General features: G+C 45.7%; 1 protein-coding gene across 1 annotated transcript in view; it reads left to right on the forward strand.

The window, feature by feature from the left end:
* Positions 1–25,427, forward strand: part of Acmsd (aminocarboxymuconate semialdehyde decarboxylase) — a 66,751-nt gene that overhangs the window by 428 nt on the left and 40,896 nt on the right. The window lies entirely within an intron of this gene.

Here is a 25,427-nt window from a genome sequence, read left to right on the forward strand (position 1 = left end):
TAATAAAAAAAGCACACAAACTAGGTCATGACAACAGAACATTTAGAGAGATGGCATGTTTATGGGAAGCATTATTTACTTTAGAGGTTTTGTATGTAAAACTTTCTGCTGTCAGCCCTCAGGTCCAGGGCTCTTATCCTGTGTCTCCACCAACCACAAGCCACAGTAGATATTTATAGTTTTAAATTGTACTTCTACTGAACCTGCATAGATCTCTCTCTCTCTTCCCAACCCTGTGTGTGTGTGAGTGTGTGTATGTGTGTGTATGTGTGTGTGTGTGTGTGTGTGTGTGTGTGTATGTGTGTGTCATATGCTGCTCCTCAGACAGTGTCTACTCTTTATTTTTCCTTTATGTCAGGGTCTTTCCCTGGCCTGGAACTCACCAAATACTCTAGATGGGATTCACCCATCTCTCCTTCTCCAATGTGTACAACCTATTCAGCTTTTAAAATATAGGTTCTGAGGAATGAATTCAGTCCCCTGTGCTTACAAAGGGAGCACACTGAATTATCTCCCCAGCCCAGAGAATTTTTTCTCCTCATTATTCCTAAACAATACAGTATAACAACCATTTACATAACATGAACTTGATTATGAATGTGGTAGTCAGTTTTCAACTTGACATAACCTAGAATCACCCAGAAAGAGAGTCTCAGTGAAACACTGTCTAGATCAGTGGTTCTCAACTTGTGGTTTGTGACCCCTTTGGGGTCACATATCAGATATCCTGCATATCACGTATGTATATTATGATTCATAACAGTAGCAAAATTACAGTTATGAAGTAACAGCAAAATAATGTTATAGTGGGGGTCACCACAACATGAGGAACTGTATGAAAGGGCCTCAGCATTAGGAACCCCTGGTCCAGATCATGTGGGCCTATGGGCATGTATGTGAGGTATCACCATTGTTATTAGTTGATGTGGAAAGATCCAGTCCACAGCAGGCTGCACCATCCCCTGGTTCGGAATCCTGGTCTGTACAAGAGAGGAGAAAGTGAACTGAGCAGTAGGCATGCCAGGGCTCATTCTCTCTGGCCTCGCTGTGGATGTGACGAGCTATTTCAAATCCCTGCTGCCTTGGCTCTCCCACAACAGTGGGCTAGGACCTGGAACTGTGAGATAAAAGAAATCCTTCCGTCCCTAAGTTGCTTTCATCAGGCTATCTTGTCCCAGCAACAGGAAAGGAAACTAAGACAGTAAGCAACCTAGAGGTGACTTAAAGTAGACAGGAAGAGATGTGTGAGTTGCATGTAAATACTACATCATTTTATACAAGGGATTGTGATGTGTGTGTTAGAGTCCCGGAACTAGTCCCCCTCATATACCATAGGGCAACTATGCTGTAAGATATCCAAAAAGGAGATGCTCTGGGGTTGGTTACTTTTCTCCTGCTGTGATAAAGCGTCATGATGAAAGCAACTTATAGAAGGAAGTTTATTCGGGCTTATGGTTCCAGAGTGTTAGAGTCCATGATAGTGGGGAGAACAGGACACCGGGCAGCAAGCTGAGAGCTCACATTCTTTGTTGCAGGTAGGCAGGCATCAAGTAGAGAGAGTAAAGAACCAGAGGTGGTGAGGGTTTTCTTACCCTCCAGCCTACCTTTAGTGATGCACTTCTTTTATCAAGATCACACCTCACAAACCTCCCCAGACAGCACCATTAACGGGGCAGCAAGTGTTCAAATGCCTGAGACTACGGGATACACTTCTCATTCAAACTACCATACAGGGTCTCACTATGTAACCCTGCCTGACCTGGAATTCTCTATGCAGACCAGGCTAGTCCCAAACACACAGAGATCAGCCTGCCTCTGCCTCCTGAATGCTGGGGTTAAAGACATGTGATACCATGCCCCCCCCCCCCCCCCCCCCCCCGACACACACACTGGAAAAAAAAAAGGAATTTTAAAATGCTGTCTCTGCTTTCAAGGAATGTGCAGATTCACCAGTGTGTTCTGTTTCTACATTGCCAGCCTTTGCTGTATACTTTTTTGAGTAGCAGACTTCAATTATGCTGCACCCAGCCTAGGACAGCCCACTCATCCTGATTGGCCAATGTGTTAGCTGTTTTTCTCATCAAATGCTCCACAGAAAGACTTAAGGGAGAAGAGATTTATTTCAGCTGCTAGTTCAAAGGAAACATCTCACCATGAGGCATGAGGCTGAAGAAGCCCAGTAGGAGGTAGGGGAAACTTACAATATAGAGACTTGAATACCTACAGGTTCAATGATAATAATGACGACGATGATGATGAAGATAATGATGTGGAGAACAAACACTTTTGCTCACAGATTCCAAGCCCTCGCCATGCAGAGTGTGACTCATCCATGAACAACAAGGAACTGCAGAAAACTGAGCATCACTGGAAGCCACTTGAATTGACTGTGTATTTCCCAAGAGTGGTAGGTGATGCTGTAAGTCCAGCTAGGCTCTCTGACCTCACCTATTGCCTTCTCGCACTTGGCTGTACATTGAAACCTTTCCCAAACACACTTGCCTGGGTCCCATCACCAGAGATTCAGATGCCCCTAGAGATTTATGAAGAGCACTGAGGTGGCTGGGGTGTCATGATTTTTATTTTGAGACAAGATCTCAGATGTAGTCCAAGATGGCCCCAAAGTTGCTATTATACGTCAACGTGCCCTTGAACTCCTGGTCTTCCTGCTTCCACTTCCTGAGGGCTGGCACTGTAGGCTTGTGTCACCACACAGTGCTGGGGACTGAACTCCAAGTCTCATGCACACCAGGCAAGCTCTCTACCAACTGGGCTTCATATAAATAATATTTGTATGAATTATTTTGATTGGGTGATTTACTGTCCTTGTTTCCTTGGAGTTGAGGAGTTTCCAGGACATGGAACTTGCAATGTCCAAATCAGAAATACCTGCAGTTGTTATGTTTGCATATGTAATGTCCCCCACAGGCTCACGTTTTTAAACACTCTGTCCCCAGCTGGTGGCAGTGTTTTGAGAGATGATGGGACCTTTGTGATATGAGGCTTAGCTGATGGACATGGGCTATTAGGGGTAAGCCTTGGGGGGTGATACCTGCTTCTGCTTCCACCGAGGAACAATTATCTTCATCATCATCGTCGTCATTATTATCATTGAACCTGTAGGTATTCAAGTCTCTATATTGCTCCTGTCTCCTACTCCCAGAGCTGGAGATACAGAGGCAGGACACCATGTCTGGCTTTTCTGTGGGTTCTGAGAATCCAAACTCAAGTTCTGATGTTTGAGCAGCAAGCACTCCATCTTCCCTGCTCCAGATTTTTTAATAATGGGTATGTATTTCATTTTTAATAAAAAAAAATAGCATTTTAAACCAACTTACAAGGGGTGCCCCATGAATTAATCCAGAATGTTCTCCCAATGCAAATGTTAACTGGAGCTTTGGTGAGAGGTGTCATCCCAGCTGACTGTCAAGTTCAAGTGTCTTCCTAGAATAGCCAGCAACTTTCTAAAATGAAAGCAAACTGATAGGAGGCAATGCCGAGCAGGAATTGGAACATACCGTCAAAACCACAGTAACCAGGAGCTGGCAAGGTGGCTCAGCAAGTAAGATCACTTGCTGTAGTGGCTCAAGGACCTGAGCTCAGATCCCAGGATCCATATAAGAAGCCAGATGTCATTGCACATGTCTGTAAGCCCAGTGCTAATCTGAGTCAAAAGCAAGAGGATCGCTTCAGCTCTTTGGCCATCAGCCTCACTCCAGGTTCAGTGAGAGACCCTGTCTCAAGGGAATAAGGAGAATGATAGAACAAGATATCCAGCATCCTCCTCTGGCTTTCAAGTGTTTGTGAACAGGCACTGTCATTACCCCACACACACATGCACTGTTGAACAAATTCTAACAGAAGATGAGAATGTAAATATGGAAACACCAAGTAATATACAAAGCTGGCAAGCCATAAAGTTATTGATGTATTTGGCTTGATAAAATATTTTCTGCACAGTAACAGATATCACAAGCAAAGTAAAACAGACAGGCGGCAGGGTGGAGAAATACAATGATTGAGCGATTACTTTTCTTAATATGTGGAATGCTTCTAAGTCAATTTTATTTCACTTCCTTTTTTATTAAATTAAATTAGTTTCTAAATTTCATATATATATACTGTATTTGCATCATTTCTCCCCTCCCTTTCCTCCCTCCATCCCCTCTCAAGTTCTCCCCATTTCCTCTCAAATTCATGGCACATATATATGTATATATTATATATATACTCATTATATGTGTGTGTGTGTGTATATATCCTGCTGAGTCTATTCAGTGTTGCTTATGTGCATGTTTTTAGGGCTAACCACTTGGTATTGGACCTTCAATTAGGAGGCTTATCCCTTGGAAAGACTAAAACCCCTCTCTCTGCGGTCACTAATTGCCTGTTGTTCTTCTTGGGTGGGGCCCTGAGAGATTTCCCACATCCACATTAGCATGTCAAGTGGTACTGTCGTTGTTCAGATCTTGTTTGGGCAGCCATGTTGTTAAGGTTTCCTGCATGTAACTTCCCCATCATATGGAGAAAACATGCTCTTGAAGCAGATGCCCTGGTTCTCCGGCTCTTCTGAGATGTTCTCTGAGCCACAAGTCTAGAGGTTACGTTGTAGATGCATGAGCTGGGTTGAGCGCCTCTGGTCTAAATCAATATTAAGACAAGGGCCAAGGCTTGCACTGTGACCCATGTCTGTCATCTGAGTGCTTAGAAGGGTGTCACAGAGACCCAGAGTTCAAGGCCAGATTGGTCACAGTGAAACCTTGCAAGAAGACAGGAAGGAAGACATCATACATGGGAAAGGGGGAGGGAATAACAAGAAGGTGGAGAAGAGGGAAAGAAAGAGAAGAAGAAGAGAAAGAGGAGATTGAAACCATAATGATTGAGTTTAGTAAACGGATGGGGAGACGGACTCCTGCAGGAAGAGGATCAGGAAGAATCAATATCAAGTCTAGGTAGGTGTGTATGCCCTGCTCTGATCCCCAGCACTTGGGAGGCTAAGGCAGGCCAGTCATGACTTCAAGGACAGCCAGGGCTGCATAGTGAGAGCCTATCTCAAGTAAAGAAAACTGGGTAGATAAAGAACCTATCCTCCCTTCCATCACATTGGTACACTTTCTTTTAGTCTCTTGTCATTGCCTGGAAAACATAGCTGATTTAGCTTTTCTAGTTTAAACAGGATATGAGAAGGAGGTGGTGGCCCTTGGGGGTGGCCAGGGGATGGGAGAGAGGGGTGTTAATCACTGAGATTGAGCCCCTCCCAAATACAGTAACCCTTCTTCCCAGTGATGCTGTTCTACACAGGGACAGCCCCCACCTGGCCCTGGGCCTGTGACCACTTGTCTCCGACAAACAAGGGAGCTGGGCTGGCTACTCTCTGTAACTGGTATACAAATAGGTCGTGAGATGTAGCTTGTTGATCAAGTTCTTGTTGAGCATGTGAGAGATCTTGAGTTTGAGCCTTAACACCAGACCCAGAAGTACATAGACATGCACACACATAGTTGCATGCACACAAGACATACTCAAGTGTACACATGCATATAATCATACACATGCATACACATGGATGAACATATGTACACACACACACACACACACACACACACACACACACACACACACATGCTCAGAGCACATCCTGAATTGTAGCTAGAGTTTTCCCCAGTCCTGCTTGGCCCATGATCAGGACAAATCTCTCTCACCCACCAGGCCCGCAGCTGCTCAGACCCAACCAAGTAAACACACAGAGACTTATATAATTTATAAACTGTATGGCCATGGCAGGCTTCTTGCTAACTGTTCTTATATCTTAAATCAGCCCATTTCTATTAATCTATAAGTTGCCACATGGCTCGTGGCTTACCAGTATCTTAACATCTTCTCATGGCAGCAGCTAGCAGCATCTCTCTGCCTCAGCCTTCCACTTCCCAGAACTCTCCTCTCTCCTTGTCCCGCCTATACTTCCTGCCTGACTACTAGCCAATCAGTGTTTTATTTATTAACCAATCAGAGCAACACATTTAACATACAAAACATCCCACAGCAATGAATTCCTAGAACCAATGTGGCTGCCTCATGCATCTCAACCTCACTGCAGGCTTTACTACCTAGCATGGGGTAAAGGGGGCACCACTGCAGTGCTACCTAGAACCTACCTTCTCCTCCAAGCTGTGAAGAAAGGCTATTCTGCAGGTTTCCCAGTGGAAAGAGAATATCATCTCAGACAAAGAAGGAAAAAAAAATTCTGGGAGTTCATTGTATCTTTTCAGCTCCCAGAACAGTGCATGGAGAAGGAAGCTGTCAATCTTTCTATTTCTGACCAGGTTCAAGACTGAGAACTCACAGTCTGGCTGCTTTGGGCCAGAATTTCTTTGAAAATGCCAAGCCCAAAGTGAGAGTGTCCAGGAGCAGCTGCTCCCATTGCCTAACAACAAAGGAGGCAGAGAAGCCCCATCCCTACTGTCCATCTCTGCCACACATATCCTATCCTGCTGCCCCCTCCATTCTCCCAGCTGCTCCTGCTAGGACATGGTGGCACCGTGGCATGGTCCCAAGCCCCCAGGCTCAGGGCTACTGTTCATATGCAGTCAGTCCCCTCTTACCACAGTGGCCTGTGGACATCTAGCCTGACTCCACAAGAGCATGAAAGATGCCTTAGTAAAAGCGGATGTCCAGGTAGCACTTGAGGCTTCATATCCCATCTAGACCAGTTCCTCCAGTTTCCACAACTGCAAAATGGGGTACTACGAATATAATGGTTAATCTTGATTGTCGAGTTAACAGGATCCAGAATCGCCATGGAAACAATCCTCTAGGCATGCCTATTTGGGAGTTTCTAGATTGGATTAATTGAAGTGGGAAGATCAGCCCTTACTGTGGGCGGCGCCATCCCATGGGCTGGGGTCCTGGGCTGAGCAAAAAGGAAATAGTGAACTGAGCACTAGCATCCATCTCTCTGCTTCCTGACAGTGGTTGCCATGTGACCAGCTGCCTCACACTCCAGCTGCCAGGCCTTCCCACCATGATGGACTGCAAACCCCAAATCAGTCAAACCAAACCCTTCTTTCCCTAAGTTGCTTTTGTGAAATATTTTGTCACAGCAATAATGAAAATATAGACACTCTCTGTCATTTTGGGGGGGCATATTAAAGGTGGCTGCAGAGTCCCTGGGGTGTGACATAGTGACCCCAAAACCTGTGTCTTCCCCATTGTCGGGAGGGCCTGCCTGGTAGGTGTGTGTTCCTCTTGGGGACCTCAGAAGGTCATCTACAACACACTTCTCTTTTGGCATCTTCTGCAGTGCTCCCAAAAAGGACACCACGTCACAAGTGACATTCTCAGACCTCACTGAAATAGAAAGTGATGTGAGTGTGAAGATGAGAAGCCACCGTCCAGGCACCTAAAAGAAACAAGATGAAAATTACCTGTAGTGAGAAGTTTAATTGGGGAAAATGTGAGTCGCTCTCCTCAGGTGACAATGTAGACACTTAAAGGAGCCACACCCGCAGAAACCTCCAGGACAGGAGTGGGGCTGGGGCTGGGGGGGTGCTTTGGGCTAGGGACAGGAAGGGGAGTACTTTTGGAGCCCTGAAGGACCTTTGTACTGGGACCCTGCTGGGGACAGACATGGCCCCCATCGGGAAGGAATGGAGCATGCATGTCTGTCCTGGGAGCATCAGAGTCCTGCAGGGACGCATGATGGACTCAGGTCACCTCGCAGAGCCTTCCTGTGGACATGGGAAAGCCAGACATCAGGAAGCCGATCCTTAGAAAACATGGGAACAGCTGTGATGAATGAAAAGTGACCCCCAGGAAGTACAGATGCCAGGCCAAGCATGGTAAAGCACATCTGTAGTCCCAGCACTCAAAGGTGGGGCAGGAGGATTGGGGGTTCAAAGCCAGCCCAGGCTACACAGCACGACCTTGTCTCAGAACTAAATAAAATAAAAATTCAAACTGTCAACCTGAAAACACAGCTCCCACCTCAAAAGGAGTAAGAGATGGTTTATTCTGGAGCTGATTATGAGGGACCATGGTCTGGGAAGATAGATTTGGAATACCCCAAATACCATGGGCCATCATTAAAACAGTCTCAAGAAGTTCTCATGGTAACAGAAGAAAGTCTTAAATTAAGACATGTTCTTTTCTTCTTGTTTTGTTTGGTCTGCTTTAGTTTTTCAAGACAGGGTTTCTCTGTGTAGCCCTGGATGTCCTTGAACTTGCTCTGTAGACCAGGCTGGCCTCGAACTCACAGAGATCCACCTGTCTCTGCCTCCAGAGTGCTAGGATTAAAGATATTTGCCACCACCGCCCAGCAGTACACTCGTGGAAACACCAGTTACAGCAGAGCAGGGAATCTCGCTATAGGCCTCAGGCGTTGTCTGATGACACCTTGGTGTTTGTATGGTGGGAGATAGGGGTCTGCCTGTGCGTCTCAGTGGGATTTGTCACAAGGGGTCACAGGGTAGATAATTAGTTCAGAAACAGAGGGAAGCAATGAAGGACTGTTAAGGGGCATTACGATAGTCCAAAATAATTTGGCTCTGGACCTGCAACATCCCAACCCTCCATAGTCACAAAAATTTTAATCAGTCAGTTGGCCTTGTAGGATCTTTAAATGGGTGTAGCTTTTTTAAAAAACAGGAATGTCAACTAATTTCAAGTTTATTTCCACAAGTAAGTACTAAATGCCTGTGTGACTAGGGAAATCAAGGCCACTCTTCAACAGAGCATGATATCCCTGAATACTCAGAACTCCACCTCCTTGAAAGCCTGGCTCACACTCACACACCAGATAGAGATCTTACTCAGAGGCCATCCTAATGGGCTATCTATGAGAGAGTGGTCTGAACATGGGGCACAGTTCTAGTAAAGAGGCAGAAAGGAAATGTGGTGGTAGGTATATGCAGAGAAAAAGAGGAACCAAAGTGTGCTAAACAAAGTACTGGGGCCAGCAAGGTGGATCAGCAGATAAGGGTGCTTGCCGCTAAGAACCTGAGTTCAATCCCTGGAACCCACATGTCCTCTGATCTAACACACACACACACACACACACACACACACACACACACACACACACACACATGCGCACATGCATTTATGCCAGTATGGAAAATCTGGAACCCCCACCGCATTCTGTAACAGAAAGGCAGCTAAATTCATATGATAAGTTTTACAAATTAGAAAGAATCTGATTTTTCTGACCCTGGGGATATAACCCAGAGCCTCACACAAACTCAGCTAAATGTTCTACCACTGAGCTCCACCTCTTAGCATTGCAGTGATTTTTTGAGCCCAGTACACTACCTCAGGACTTCTTGCTAAATGAGACAGTACATTTCCCCTATAGTCACCGTCATTCTGGACACGTTTTTGTGTCTACTGCTACTGAAGCCGTCCTTACCTGTTATGTGGCCTGTGAACTTGATCTTTAATGTCTAATATAATCACATATAAGGTCACCAGGCTAACCTTTCCTAAAGATTCTACCTGGTTGTGCAAAGAAGTAGAGGAAACTGAGATGTGGTGGAGAAGGAAAGCGTGTTCTTCCATGGCTGTCTGTAACATGAGACCAGCACCTCACTCCCTTCCTACCCCCTCACCCACCCCTACCCTGTCAGTTGTTTCTCTAGAGACAGATAGTGGCTCCTTTACATTTTACAAGGGTATGAGTGTCCATATAGGGAGGGTGCTATTTACAGATGACAGTGTTGGAAATACTCTTTCCACAAGAGGCTTTTGCTGGTTGGCTGGCTGGCTGGCTAGCTGGTTGATTGGTTGGTTGGTTGGTTGATTGGCTGGATGGTTGACTGGATGGTTGGATGGATGGTTGGTTGGTTGGTTGGTTGGTTGGTTGGTTGGTTGGTTAGTTGGTATGGTTGGTTGGATGGTTGATTGACTGGCTGGATGGTTGGCTGGATGGTTGGATAGTTGGATGGTTGATTGGATGGTTGCTTGGATGGATGGATGGATGGATGGATGGATGGATGGATGGATGGATGGATGGACGGATGGATACCTGCATGGATGCATGGATGCATGGTAGGTTATCTGAGTGGCTGGCTGTTTGGTTGGCTGGATGGTTGGTTAAGAAAGTGGATGGATGGATGGATGGATGGATGGATGGATGGATGGATGGATGGATGCATGGATGGATGGATGCATGGATGCATGGTTGGTTGGATGGATGGATGGATAGATGGATTCATGGATGGATGGATGGATGGATGGATGGATGGATGGATGGATGGTTGGTTGGTGGCACTAAGGATGGAGGCTGATTCTTCAACAGACTAGACAAGTTGTCTACTCTGGGTCTGCATCTTCAGTCCTCCACAAGAAGTTTTATGGAGCTCTACATGTGGAAAATTTAGACCCTAGAAAAAGCATATTGCCAAGAGAGGAAGGTGAGATTCAAGCCCGAGCCCCCTTCTGCTGTGTGAAGTGCCTGGAACTGACTCACCCAACTAGACCAATGATGTGTTTTCCTAACCTGCCCAGCAATGTGGCAAAAGCTAGCAGTGTTGGTGTAGGCAATGTTGTTATAATGCCAGACAACAAAATATGGCTCAGAATTCCTGTCTACAGCCCAAGGCCTCTTCTGTGTGCACACAGGAGATGGTCTGTAGGAGCAGCAGATGTTCTCTGTATCCCAGACTGGGTATGTGGCTCAGTTAGTACCACACTCGTCTAGCATGCATGAAGCACTGAGTCCAATATCCAGCACCATGTACACTAAGTGTCTCACACTAGGAATCCCATTACTTTTCCTATCGCCATGATAAAATATTCTGACAAAAGCAACTTAAGGGAGAAAGGATTTACTATGGCTCACAGTTTGAGAGAACACTCCATCATTTCAGGGATGTTCAGGTGGCACGATCCTGAAGCATCTGGTCATTTCATTCCACATCCATTCTGGAAGCAGACGGTGATGGATGCTGGTGCTCAGCTCACTTTCTCACTCTTGTACAATCCAGAATCCCAACCCTGGGAATAGGTGCACCCACTGTGGGCAGGTTTTCCCACAGTGATAACCTCCCATCAGCATGCTCAGAGACCTGTGTCCTAGGTGATTCTAGATCCTGGCAAGTTGAACAGTTAATGCTAGTCATCCCAAGGTGCACTGTGCTGGCACATGCCTGTAGTCCTAGCATTTGGGGGGGTGGAGGTAGGAGACTCAAAAGTTCAAGGCCAGCCTGGGCTACATGAGATGCTGCTTCAAAAAAAATTAAATAGCTGATTGATAGATAGATAGATAGATAGATAGATACAGACAGACAGACAGACAGACAGACAGATGATAGATTGATAAACATATGAAAAGGAAATTTATATCAGAAACATAATTTGTCATGAAATTGCCCACTAGATGTAGATCTCAGTGTAGATCTCAGCGTTCTATGGTGTTTGATAAGTTTGCTGGCAGATATTCTAAAAACATGTTGCTGCAATGGCTGCATTGACACACTGAGAAGGAATTTCTCTTCTATCTGAATCTGAGAAAATTACTCTGGCGTCTATCTAAAACTAGAAGTGGTCTCTGCCTTCTACACCCCTCTCTCTATTTTTAGAACCTCCTCACTTGTTCTTTCCTTTTCCACAAATGCTACTCGCGGAAATCTTATGCCTTTTTTTTCTGAAAGCTTCACTAGCATCTGCACGTCCCCTGAAGCGTTGGTAACACCAAAGGCACAACACACATGAGAATCTCACGGAATTTAGAATTGTAAGGAGCTGAGATCCCCACTTCGCCTTCTGCTATTAAATGTGTAGACATCACAAGGTGTGTACCTGGGAGAATGTCTCAAATTAACAAACATCCGGGATGAAGAACTAGCCAGGCTGACATTTAGGCATGCAGGCAGAGCTAAATTCAGATCGCAAAAGGTTGGTCAGCATGCGATGCAGATGTTGTTTTCAGTCCCGTGCTGTGAGCATTTCATCAGACTGGTGTGTTTCTTGAAGCCGTGTGAATTTATGGAGGGTGAGGTTCTTTAGACTCGACTCTCATAAATGCCCATTGGTACTACACTCACCTCTGCCCACTCCCATGGTCTCTAGGGATGGTTTTTAAATTGAGTAACACACAAGATAATGCAACAAATCCAGGGGTGGCCATTGAGCGTCTTCATCAATCACTCTACACCTTGTTTTAACAGAGTTTCTCACTGAACCTGGAAAATACACACACACACACACACACACACACACACACACACACACACACCGACATGTAAAGAACACACATGTTAGCTTAAAGTTCTGAACTATCGGGTCTCACTGACCTAAATTAAAGCCCAGGCAAGCATAGGTTCCTACTGTGAGCCTCAAGGAAGAATCTACTTCCTGTGCTTTCTACTTAGAAGAAGCTGCTGGTGGGGCTTGGCCCATGGTGCCCTTCTTCTCTCTGTCCTTCTATCCCCATACCTCCTCTGATTCTGACCCTCCTCCTTCCTTGTCGATCAGGACTTTTATGCTCTCACTGGACACACCTGGACAGTGCCAGGGACTTTCCTCCTTGATACCCTTGAAATCGTGGTCACAACCCCTCTGGTCCTGTAGGGTAACGAACTCGTGGATTCTGGGCTTAGGAAATGAGCATCTCTGTTAGGGACACTGTTGTGTCTGTCATGGCCAGTTTGATGGACCAGCTTGAGACTCAGGAAGGCTGGTTTCATCTCTCCTGCCTGACAGAGTGGCTTGTACCTTGCACTGTGACTGAGGGCCATCCACAGAGCAGAAGGATTAAGGAATGTCCACTAGGGGGCAACATCCATCACTAACATGTGAATCACTTTATTCAGGTAGAAAACTCTGGAGGAGGCTTACCAAAGGTTAAACAAAGAAAGGGACCCAAGAGTATGTTGCTATGAGACACAGCATCACAAAATTGTAGGCAAGACACAGGAACCCTACAGGAACTGTGCTAGAAGACCCGCAGTTGCTGCCTCTCTCTCTCTCTCTCTCTCTCTCTCTCTCTCTCTCTCTCTCTCTCTCCTATATCTAGCCCAAGACTGGCCTCCATCTCTCTATGTAGCCAAGGAAGACTTTGAGCTTCTGATCCCCCTGCCTCCACCTCACCTCCCAAGTGCTAGGTTGCAGGAATTCACACTGCACCCATGTTATGGGGTCTGGAGGTCAAGACCGGGGCCCCAGGCGTTCTAGGTAAGCATCCACCGAATGAGCAGCCCCAGCCCTGCAATGCAGTTTTCTCCCTGCTGTTCCACATCTGGCTGTTGTCACACATGACAGAGATAGACCAGAGACCGGTGACCGATGATGGACCAAAGGAATGAGGAGGTTAAGATTTCCTGTCACTTTCATCTTTACCGCTTTTAAAGTGATAATACCAGGTTGTAGAAAATTTAGAAAACAAAAATGTTTGTAGCCCCTTTGGTTCCTAAAAGCTGAATGGAAATTACTGAATGTCAGTTTTTTTTAAGAACTTTTCACTGAATTACAGGTCTAGAAAATGAAAATTCATTTAAATGATTAAAATTCAGTTTCAAAATATGAACATTTGGCTATTAGTGTTAGGTTTCAGGCAGTGCATATATCCAGAAATCAGCTCAACCTGGACTACAGAAGGATTTCTGCTGGTTAGATAAAAGCCAGCAACCTCAGGAACTCACAGGTTCTCTGTCTGTCAAAAGGAGTCATTTCCTTCACCTCTGGCAGAAGGGGTATGTGGCTCCCTGTTGGCATATAACTGTGGCACCTAGAAGCATATCAAAGTCCACGCTAGTCTCCAGGAGTCCTACAGTGTCTGTTCACAAGTACTGTTAGACATTTCAAAGCCCCTGGGCTAACCTCCTGGTCCTTCTCACACACAAAGCCCCTCCCACCCCAAACTCTCAGGCCTCCTCCAGCTCACAGGCTCCCCCCACCCTGATTTTTTATAACCGGCATGACCCCCTCACCCCATCCCCCATTTTCTAGCCTCTTTTACAGATAGCTCTGGATGTGTCTCATCTCTTTCTTCTCTCTCTGCTCTGGACTCTTGGAGATGCCACTGGATGTTTTCTCTCTCCTATCCACATAAAAACTTGCCCCGATGGAGCAGCCATTTTGGCAGTTTCTTTTCTGTGCCCTTTCACATACATCAGCTTAGTTACCTTGGTAGAGGTTTTGGAGATTCATTTTTTAATTTTATGTGTGGGGGTGGTTTTGCCTGCATGCATGTCTTTGCACCACTACAGGAACGACACCCAGAGACATACAATACATGCTCCTTTTTAGAAGGTGTATTTTTATTATTTTAAAGTGTGTGTGTGTGTGTGTGTGTGTGTGTGTGTGTGTGTGTGTGTGTGTGCATATGAGTGCAGGTGTTTATATAGGCCAGACATGTAGGATCCCTTGGAGCTGGAGACACAGGTGGTTGTGAACTGTCCAGTGTGGGTGTTGGGAACCAGACTCAGGTCTTCTGCAAGTGCAGTATGTACTCCTAACCACATGTCATCTCTCCAGGCCGACATTTGTGCGCTTTTCAATGATAATTTTGCTATTTACAGTGGGTCCCCAACAGTGTCAAAGTACTATCTGATGTTCCTAATTAGAGAACTATTAGATGCATCTTACCCAAATGGCCTTCATTGCAATGTTGATATAATGTTAATAGCCTTGAGTTGAAGTATAATGAAAATGTATATATAAGGTGTTTCTAAATAAGGGCACATGCCAAACAAGGTTATGGGTTGATTGCTGCAAAAAACTGTGGGTTAGAGGGCTACAGGGCTGGGGAGGCTGCTCAGTCAGTAAGATGCATGAGTACCTGAGTTCAATCCCCCAAGACCCATGTGAAAGAAGCCAGGCATGGTGGCACACACATGTAACTGCAATGCTGAGGAAACAGAAAGAGGAGGATCCCTGGGACTCACTGGTCAACCAGCCTAGCTGAATAGGTGAACTCCACGTTCAATGAGAGACCCTGTCACAAAATACAAGGTGCACATCATCCTGAGGAAGAACCTCTAAGGTTCACCTCTGGTTTCCACACATATATGCACACACATGTATATGTTTACACACACACACACACACACACAAAATCACAGACATGTACACATACACAAAGTTTGTATCTCTATACACATAGACATATTTAGCGACAATGGTAAAAGTCTGAATGGATACACCCCATGCTAACAAAAGAGTTACCTCTGAAAGACAAGCTAACAAGAATAATTTTTGCTTTAAAAACAAAAAAGAGGGGTTGGGGATTTAGCTCAGTGGTAGAGTGCTTGCCTAGCAAGTACAAGGCCCTGGGTTCGATCCTCAGCTCAAAAAATTTAAAAAAAAGAAAAAAGAAAAAGAAAAGAAAAGAAAGAAAGAAGAAAGGAAATCTACCTGTGAAATTACAAATTTTTTTAAACTTTGTAAAGAGAAGTTGAATGACATTCTTATTATCAAAAATAACTGGGAATCTACTGAAAAACAGAAAATAATGTCATCTTAAAACTCAGTATGGCCAGGCATGGTGGCACACACGCTTTTATCCCAGCACTCAGGAGGCAGAGGCAGGCAGTTCTCTGTGAGTTCAAGGCCAGCCTGGTCTACATAGAGAGTTGCAGGCCAATTAGGACTACATAGAGAGATCTTGTCTCAAAAAACAACAAATGTAGAAACCTCAATGTGTGCTTCCTAGAATGATGGTTTCCTGTAGTGCATCTTAGTCCTCAAAGCTCCATCAAGCCTGTGCTTTTCAGTCCTGGCTGGATATTAGGAAAGCCCAGAGAGCTTTCAAACACACTGATGCTCAGGCATGGGTGAGGATAGTTCTTAAGTTCCTATGATGCCAATGTATAACCAGAGTTCTACACCCCTGTGCTATGTATGGTATCTGTATCCAAACATCATAAAATCAAAGCAAGGGCAATGGTGGGATTTGGTCAACATTCCAGAAAGTACTTTAGGATCCTCAACCTCATGCTCTGGCCTCTTAGATAGAGGCATTTGCAGATAAGGACTAGCAAGCTTTCCCTTGGCATAGAGCATGCTAGGGCCAGTGAGGTTGTTTAGTGGCGAAGAAGTCTGCCGCCAAGCCTGATGACCTGAGTTCAAGTCCCAGGACCCACATGATTGAGGGAGAGAATCTACTCCCTCAAGGTGTTTCTCTGGCCCACACATGTGCCATCACACACAAGTGCCCCCCCCCACACACAATTAAATAAATAAGTGTGAATAATAATAATAAAAGAAAGTAAAAGTAGAAAACGCTTTCCTGGCCGGGCGGTGGTGGCACACGCCTTTAATCCCAGCACTCGGGAGGCAGAGGTAGGTGGATCTCTGTGAGTTCGAGGCCAGCCTGGGCTACCAAGTGAGTTCCAGGAAAGGTGCAAAGCTACACAGAGAAACCCTGTCTCGAAAAACAAAACAAAACAAAAAAAAAAAAAAACTTTCCTGGAGCAGAACTTTTAATGCTTTCGTAACTAGCCAGACTAGGGAAGTGGTTCACTGGAGGAGGGTGCCCGAAATTGTATTTAATTTCTATTAATAAATCTGGACTTCTCTCGGGCATCCAGGTAAGCTTGATTAAAGTTCTCTTGCAAAGGATCCCCAAGTGGTTGCTGCCTTGCCTGTAATTCAAAGTCAAGTACAGCTCCTCGTCAAATGGTTGCCAGGAGATGGCCTTGGAGTCAACTCCCTGTCTCCTCTGCCATGGCAACGGCTGTGGTTTTTCATCATCTTCTTCCTGTGGCATCTAGAATTCTGAGTAGTGTGCTGCCCATGATTACTTCATTAATCATGCAACAAGAAACGGACACTTATTAATTTATTTTTACCTGTGTGTGTCCATGTGTACCTGTGTGCATGTGTGGAGGAGGGGGGGGGGAGAAGAGAGGAAAGGAGTGGGAGAGGGGAGAGATTGGGTATGAGTGTGTTGTGCAAAGCATGTGAGAGAGAGGGAGGGGAGAGGACAGAGAGCTGGAGGGAGGGAAGAAGGGAGGGAGGGAGGAAGAGAGAGAGCAGGTGATTGTGTGCACTCTTGCCTGTGTGGAGGTCATACCTTTAGTACCTGCCCTTGCCCTCCACCTAGTCAGAGAAGTCACTGCTGCATCCACCAGGCCAGCTGCCCACAGGCTTCCGGGGACTGCCCTGTCCCAACCTCCCAGCTCCCCACAGGAGCGCTGGGATTACAGATCGGCACTCCTGTATCTGACTTCCCTTGGGTTCTGCGATTTTCCAGAGCTCAGCTTCCTCATGCTTCCACCTCAAGGTTCTACGCACTGTCGTCTCCCCAGCCCTGAGAAAAGAATCCCCTTCACACAGCTTGCCTTCATGACCTTGACCTGGAGCCCCATCATTCTTTCTTGGCTTCCCAAGGCTTCCCTCAGACACTCCTGAAAGCAGCTCCATGGACCCTTAGAAGTACAATAACTCCAAGAGTGGCTTCTCAAGCAGCAGACAAGATCTTCCTATCATTTCCCTGACCTGCTAACAGCAGGAAGTATATTGTCCCTGGGCTTGATGGAAATGAGGCTTCAAAGTGCCTCAATTTCACCATCAAAAAATAGAGAGGCTCTTGCTTGTGGGTTGCTTTGCAGAGTGAATGACTGAGTCCCGGGCTGCGGAGATGACTCTGTTAGTAAAGTGTGCCTAGAACCTCACCTTCGACCTTCATCACAAGGCTACAAGAGCATAGGAGAGTTAAGCTAGCTAAGTGAAGTATTGGGTTTTGTCAACTGAATGGTCCTAGACATACCTGGGAAGAGAGACTCTTAATTGAGAAGGTGCCTCCATAAGAGCGGCCTATAACACAAGTCTGTTGATGTGGGAGGGTGCAGCTCACTGCGGGCGGTGTCATCCCTAGGCTAATGGTCCTGGGGTGTGTGAGAAAGCAGGCTGAGGAACCCACGGAGAGAAATCCAGTAAGCAGCACTCTTCCATGGCCTCTACATCAGCTTCTTCCCTGAGACTGTGCCCTGACTTCCCACAATGCCAGACCATGAGGTAGAGTTGTGAAGCTAGAACAAACCCTTTTCTCTCCAAGTTGCTTTTGGTCATGGTGTTTTCTCACAACAATGGAAATCCTAACTAAGACAATGAGCATTTATTCTTTTTCTTCTAGACTCTTCAGTGGAACATAGTGGGGGATTTGGGGGAGGGTGCAATCTACTGTTTTTAAAATCTGTAAAATTGATGCTGAGCATTGTAGTGCTCACCTTTAATCCCAGCACTTGGAAAGCAGAGGCTGTCGAATCTCAGAGATTTGAGAACTTTCTTGTCCTTCCTATGAGTCTGAGGCATTGGAGTCCTTAACACGGCCATGGTCATGTCAATAATAACACACATTCATTCAGAACTTCACATTTATGATCTACTCACCCACCTTGACAAATACATTCTAGACTACATAGAAGGCTTAGTTAGAAGTTGAAACCTTAGGTTCTTCAGCTGCATCACACCGGGTGTTTACCCCAAGGACTTCGAGCCAACACATCTCAGTTATTTGTACATCCATTTTGACCACATCACTGTAATAGCTAAGTTATGGAACCAATCTAAGTGTCTGATAACAGAGTAATGGGTAGAGAAAATGTGAGCTACACACATACACACACACACACACACACACACACACACACACACACACACGCACACACACACTGAGATTTTTCACTCTTAAGGGAGAACAAAGCTATGTCATTTACAGGAAATTGGATGCCACTAGAGAGAATCATATTAAGAGAATTAAGCCAGTCTCAGAAAGACAGTTGTCATGTGTTTTCTCTCATTATAGTCCCTAGATTGCACAGGTCACATAAAACCATGACTGTCTTTGTAAAATGAAAGCAGAGGGGAGCAAAGGGCAGTAATGGTGAGGGGAGATGGGAGAAGGAAGAGGGTAGAGAGGCATGGAGGTTTTCATTCCCGTGTGAAAACAGTGTTTAAAGTATTTACTTATTTTATGTATATGATGTGCTGCCTGCATGTATGTCTGTGCACCACATGTATACCTAGCGCCCACAGAGGCCAGAAGAGAGCATTGGATCCTCTGGAACTGGAGTTCCAGACTGTGAGCCACCTTATAGGTGCTGGGAATCAAACCCCAGTTCTATGGAAGAACAACCGGTGCTCTTACCCAGAATCATCTCTTCAGCCCCTGAAAATGTTTTAGAGGTTGTTATTGTATTTTATGTGTATGGGAGTTTTGTTTGCATGGGTGGATGAGCACCACTTGCATGCCTGGTGACCAAGGAAGCCAGAGGAAGGTGTCTGATCCCCTGGAACTGAAGTCACAGACAGTTGTGAGGCATCATGCGGACACTGTGGATTGAACTCTGGTCCTCTAGAAAGGCAATAAGTACTCTTAACCGCTGAGCTATCTCTCCAGCTCCCAAGGAAAACATTTTCAATTTAGTATAAAAAGTGTTGGAAGAAATTATTGAATCCATAGAAGTTCTGAGCCCAAACATAACATGCCAGAAGGTTCTGGTCCCTGGTCCATGATTTGTGTGCCTCTTTCCTCTTCTTACTTACTCCTGGGTTCCCTCTAAAACAGAATGGACCTCAAAATCCCAGCTCACAGCTCATGTGCACAAGCTCCAATTATAGAACCACAAGCAACCACGGTCTGGGATTATGGATTTACATGTAAGGCACACTCTGTCACTGAGATAATGGACCAGTACCCCACAGTGACACTCAGGGACACTGGGAATTTGGAGGCCATGGTCTATGGTTCCTGAGAAATGACACTGTAAGGTTGACCTCTGGCCTCCATATACACACATGCACATGCACCCTCCTACTCCTATACACGCAGAGAAATACAATCCAAACAAGCAAACAATTCACATACAGAATATAGGATAACAAAATAGGATGATTTTACTGGAGTTTGGATGAACTCCAACTGGTGTGCCTTTAAATCCCCATCCTTCTCTTTCCGATTTTAGCTCTTCCTCTGCCAACCCTACAGAGAACACCTTGGAAGGTCCAGCCCCGTCTTTCTTCACCTCGGTGAACATCACAACCACGTAAAGAATTTAAGAAAATTCCAGAAGCTGGAGAAACGGCTTAGTAGTTATGCACACTTGTTACTCTTTCCAAGGACATGGGTTTGATCTCCAGCACCCACACAGTGGTCTACAACCATCCATAACGCCAATGTCAATGTCCTTTTCTGACCTCTGAGGACACCATCACTAAGCTGCAGTCCCAGCACTAAGCAGTGAAATACTTTAATATAACTATGCTTGTGCAATATTTGAAATAGCATTACACTGGAAACATTATCCACCACTTATCTGAAATTCAAATTTGACTACTCATTGCATTCTTGGATGTGTATGTGGGGGGAGTATATGTGCGTGTGTACGTGTGTGTGTGTGTGTGTGTGTGTGTGTGTGTGTGTGTGTGTGTGTGTAAGAGAGGGGGGGGTGTTCTAGTTTCCTTTTGTTGGTGTAAGAACACACTCTATCCAAAAGTAACTTAAAAAAAGAAAATACTTACTTGACTTTTATTTCTAGGCCATAATCCATCACTGAAGGATTTAATATTTTATTTTATTTATTGTATTTTATGTGTATGGGTGTTTTTTTTGCAAGCTGCAAGTCTGTGTACTACATGTATGCCTCGTGTCCATGAAGGCCAAGGAGGGCAGGAGAACTGGAGTTTCAGGTGGTTGTGGACTACCATGTGGGTGCTGGCTATCAAACCTGGGTCCTTTGAAAGAGAGGTCAATGTTCTTAACCATTAGACCATCTCTCCAGACCTTAGCTAACTTTCTTATATATCCTAGGACCACCTGCCTAGAAGTGATGCCTCCCACAGTGGACTGGGCCCTCCTGTATCAATTAATAATTAAGACATTCCCCTCTAGACGTGCTGCAGGCCAATCAGATCTAGGCAGTTCCTCAATAATCTCCCCTCTATGACTCTAGAGTGCGTCACGTTGACAGTTACAGGTAATTGATGGGGAGTGTCAGGGGAGAGGTCGATACCAGGCTTTTTAGATTCCCCTGGGTAATTGCCATTTGAAATTTCACAGGAAGAAACTGTAATTTTCCAAATCTAGCCTTAACCCTTTAGAAAGAGAATTGTTTTCTGTCCTCAGGGTTCTTAGTATGGAATTCGTCCTTTCCACCCCAGGTGCTGGATTTCACACGTGTTTGTTTCTGCCTCTCCACCTTACAGTGTTACAAAGTGGGGCAAAGATTGACAGCTCCAGCATGGAAATTATGAATGCCTGGCACACTACACTGATATCCTGAGTGCCTGGCACATTGTCTCCAACTCTGTGGATGCCTACTGTTCATTTCTGAATTAGTCATCAACTCCAAAAATAGTGAATGAAGAGATTTCGACAGAGAAACTGATGATGCCTGATCCAAAGCCATAGTGGGGAAACAGATGAATAGAATTCAAATGTGCTAGCTTTGGGGCTGGCACTCTATATTTGAGTTGAAGTAAAAGAACATGTTTCCTCAGTCCTAGTAAGGGGTGGTTCCTGAACCCACCCAAGTCCCTGCACCCGTGCATGTGTGTTTATGCACATAAGCACAGAAGCCTGAGGACAACATCCAGTGTCATGTCTCAGGCATCGAATGCATTGAAATCACCAAGAAAGCTAGGTTCCCTGGCCATCTGGCCCCAGGAACCCACTTGTCTCTGCCTCCCCAGTGCTGGGATTACAAGTATACACCAGCTGTTTTCATTTAAGCGCTAGATATCAAATTCAGGTCCTCACTCATACTTATACACAATGACTTTACTCATTGAGCCGTCTCTCCAGTCCAGTGCCAACTCTTATTAGGTAACTGATCCAGCAAAACTAATGGAATGGGAGGAGGTCCTGGACAGAGTCTCTGTAGTTCAGGAAATACCTGGAGTAGAATGCACAGGGCTGTAGGGTTACTGACTCAGTTGTTGAGGCAAATAGGAAAGCTGCATCTCCTGTGGGTTTGAGGATCAGATGGGAATGCGACTAAACAGCTGTGTGACATCATCTATGTGTTTAATGGCCAAGCATGACAGGGCAATGGTGACTTCTGGGAACACTAGCAATGTGAAACAGTGCAAAGTCTTCCTAAACATGTTTTATAGACACTCAAACGATTGAAGTACGGTCATGTGTTCACAAAGGGGCTGGGAAGATGGCCCAGTGAGTAAAATGCTTGCTGCACAGGTGTGAGAACCTGGGTCTGGATCCCCTACACCACATAAGAGCCAGGTGCAGTAACACACACTTGTAATCCCAGGCTGGGGAAGTGGAGACAGGAAGATCTTTGGGGTTCACTGGCCAACCAGCCTCGCCAAATCAATGGGCTGCAGGTTCAGTCAGAGACTCTTTCAAAAAACGGGGTAGAGGCCAGGAGGTGGTGATTTAATCCCAGCATTCAGGAGGCAGAGGCAGGCAGATCTCTGTGAGTTCAAGGCCAGCCTGGTCTACATAGAGACAGCAATGCAGGTATTCTTACTTACCACTTCACCTCTACACTTACGCAGTCCAGATCCAAACACAGGGAACGGTGCTGTCAGCAGTGGACTGGACATCTCTGCCCAATCAGCAATCAAGACAATCCCCCACAGACATGCCTACAGGTCAACCTAATCTATAATCCATCACTGAGACTCTTTCCAGATGATTCTAAGTTATGTCAAGTTACCAATTAGATCTCTCTCTCTCTCTCTCTCTCTCTCTCTCTCTCTCTCTCTCTCTCTCACACACACACACACACACACACACACACTCTCTCTCTCTCTCTCTCTCACTCACACACACACACACTCTCTCTCTCACTCACACACACACACACACACACACACACACACACACACACCCTCTCTCTCATATATACACACAACAACAACAAAATGATGCTGCTGTAGTGACAGCAGCCCCCCTCTCTCACATACACAACAACAACAACAACAACAAAATGATGCTGTAGTGACAGCAGCTTCATATCTTATCTGTGGTACCAAGTCTTTTACTTGCTCTATACTATTTGAGTTTGTGTAGGTACACTCACTCAATGGTGTTTGCACAATAACAAAGTTGCCTAACATATTTTTGGAACATATTTCCATCAATAAAGGACATGACAGGCAGATAGACAAGTGGTAGGAGGAGAGAAAATCAGTCTGTTGCTATTTTTTTTAAACAAAGTCTCAACCAGCTCCCAGCATGAAGCTCATTCCCATTGTGAATAATAGATTAGTTTGCTGGAACTCCATTGATTTAAGTGTTCCTACAGTTCAAAACTACATCAGCAGAAAAGGGCAGAGTAGTGTCTGGTGTAAGGTCTGAGCGTCATGACCTTGACGAGGCAGCACATAAAAGCACAGACAAATATGGCCCCCGTTCCTGTGGTGTTTACTCAAAAAGTTATTGGCTCAGCAGTTTCTGAACGTCAACAAATTTAAGAGCAGAAGACTGAATCAGGTGGTCTCCAAAGAGGAAGACTTGTCACCAGCCTGGCAGAAATAAAGACATTCTGAACAAGTGGTTCTCAACCTTCCTGATGCTGCGACCCTTTAATACAGTTCCTCATGGTGACCCCCAACCATACCATCATCATTGCTGCTTCATAACTGTAATTTTGCTACTGTTATGAATTGTAATGTAAGTATCTGATATACAGGACATGTGATATGGGACTCCTGTGAAAAGGCCATTGGACACACACACACCCAAAGGGGTTGGGACCCATGGGTTGACAACCACTGTTCTAAAGGGCACCACTTGTGCCCTTCTTTTGGGTATTAGAATATTGAAACAAGGCACCCCAACAAACTGGAAGTTCTCCAGCAATCTCACACTAAGGAGAAAGAAAAAGGCTGAAGCCTAGTGCCCGCCAGAGAGTGAACTTACCTGCCAGGAAGAGATTTCACACAATTCCAACTTGTTAGACCTCATGGCAGAGGAGACTGGAAACCAGATAAAGATGGGTCAAATGAGAGGGACCACACCTTGATTGACCAGGACTTCTTAATTATGCATCCATGTTGCCCTAAACCTAACCCCCTGTTAGGATCCCAGAAGGTGGAGTTTGGAAGGGTCAATGAACCTCTCTGCCCCTCTTCACATTGTGACCACACTGAGTAAAACTCCTCTCTCTGCTTTCCATTATAACTTGCCTCTTTAATTGGACTGAGCCCCAATTGTTATACGATCAATTCACCTTTTCTACTCTTAAACAGTCTGGGACCCAAACACAGTGAATGGTGCTGCCTGCAGTGAACTGGATTTCTCCACCTCAGTTAGCAACCATCTCCCACAGACATGCCTAAAAGTCAGCCAGTCTGTGAAACAACACACCTGCCATTGCTAAAAAGGGAAAAAGATAGTCTCTGGGTGCCTAAGCCAAGGTGCTCATGGTGGAGGGGAAGCAGCAGGAAGGAGTTCTGCTGTCTTTGAAGATAAACTAGAACTTGTTCACACTTCTAGGGGATCCTTTCTACTCATGAGTCTGGGCATAGGCAAGGTGGGTGGAGAATGGGGTGGTATATGGATAGAGGATGGGGTGGTGTATGGATAGAGGGTGGGGAGGTGTTTGGATAGAGGGTGGGGAGGTGTTTGGGTGGAATGGGGTGATGTATGGGTGGAGGATGGGGTGATGTATGGGTGGAGGATGGGGATGTGTATGGGTGGAGGATGAGGATGTGTATGGGTGGAGGATGAGGGTGTGTATGGATGGAGGATGGGGTGATGTATGGGTGGAGGATGGGGTGATGTATGGGTGGAGGATGAGGATATGTATGGGTGGAGGATGGGATGATGTATGGGTGGAGGATGAGGTGATATATGGATGGAGGATGGGATGATGTATGGGTGGAGGATGAGGTGATATATGGATGGAGGATGGGGTGATGTATGGGTGGAGGATGGGGTGATGTATGGGTGGAGGATGGGGTGATACATGGGTGGAGGATGGGGTGATGTATGGGTGGAGGATGAGGTGATGTATGGGTGGAGGATGGGGTGATGTATGGGTGGAGGATGGGGTGATGTATGGGTGGAGGATGGGGTGATGTATGGGTGGAGGATGAGGATGTGTATGGGTGGAGGATGGGGTGATGTATGGATGGAGGATGAGGATGTATATGGGTGGAGGATGGGGTGATGTATGGGTGGAGGATGAGGTGATGTATGGGTGGAGGGTGGGGTGATATAGGGTAGAGGATGAGGTGATGTATGGGTGGAGGATGGGGTGATGTATGGGTGGAGGATGAGGTGATGTATGGGTGGAGGATGGGGTGATGTATGGATGGAGGATGAGGATGTGTATGGGTGAAGGATGAGGATGTGTATGGGTGGAGGATGAGGATGTGTATGGGTGAAGGATGAGGATGTGTATGGGTGGAGGATGAGGATGTGTATGGGTGGTCCATTTCATCACTGGGAGACAGGAGTGATCAGAAGACATGATGCTTAAGCTAAATACTGAGTCGTGGTTGGAGTTAGAAAGGAGAGCAAA

This window comes from Onychomys torridus, chromosome 11 (genome assembly GCF_903995425.1).
Source record: "Onychomys torridus chromosome 11, mOncTor1.1, whole genome shotgun sequence".
Taxonomy (NCBI): Eukaryota; Metazoa; Chordata; class Mammalia; order Rodentia; family Cricetidae; genus Onychomys; species Onychomys torridus.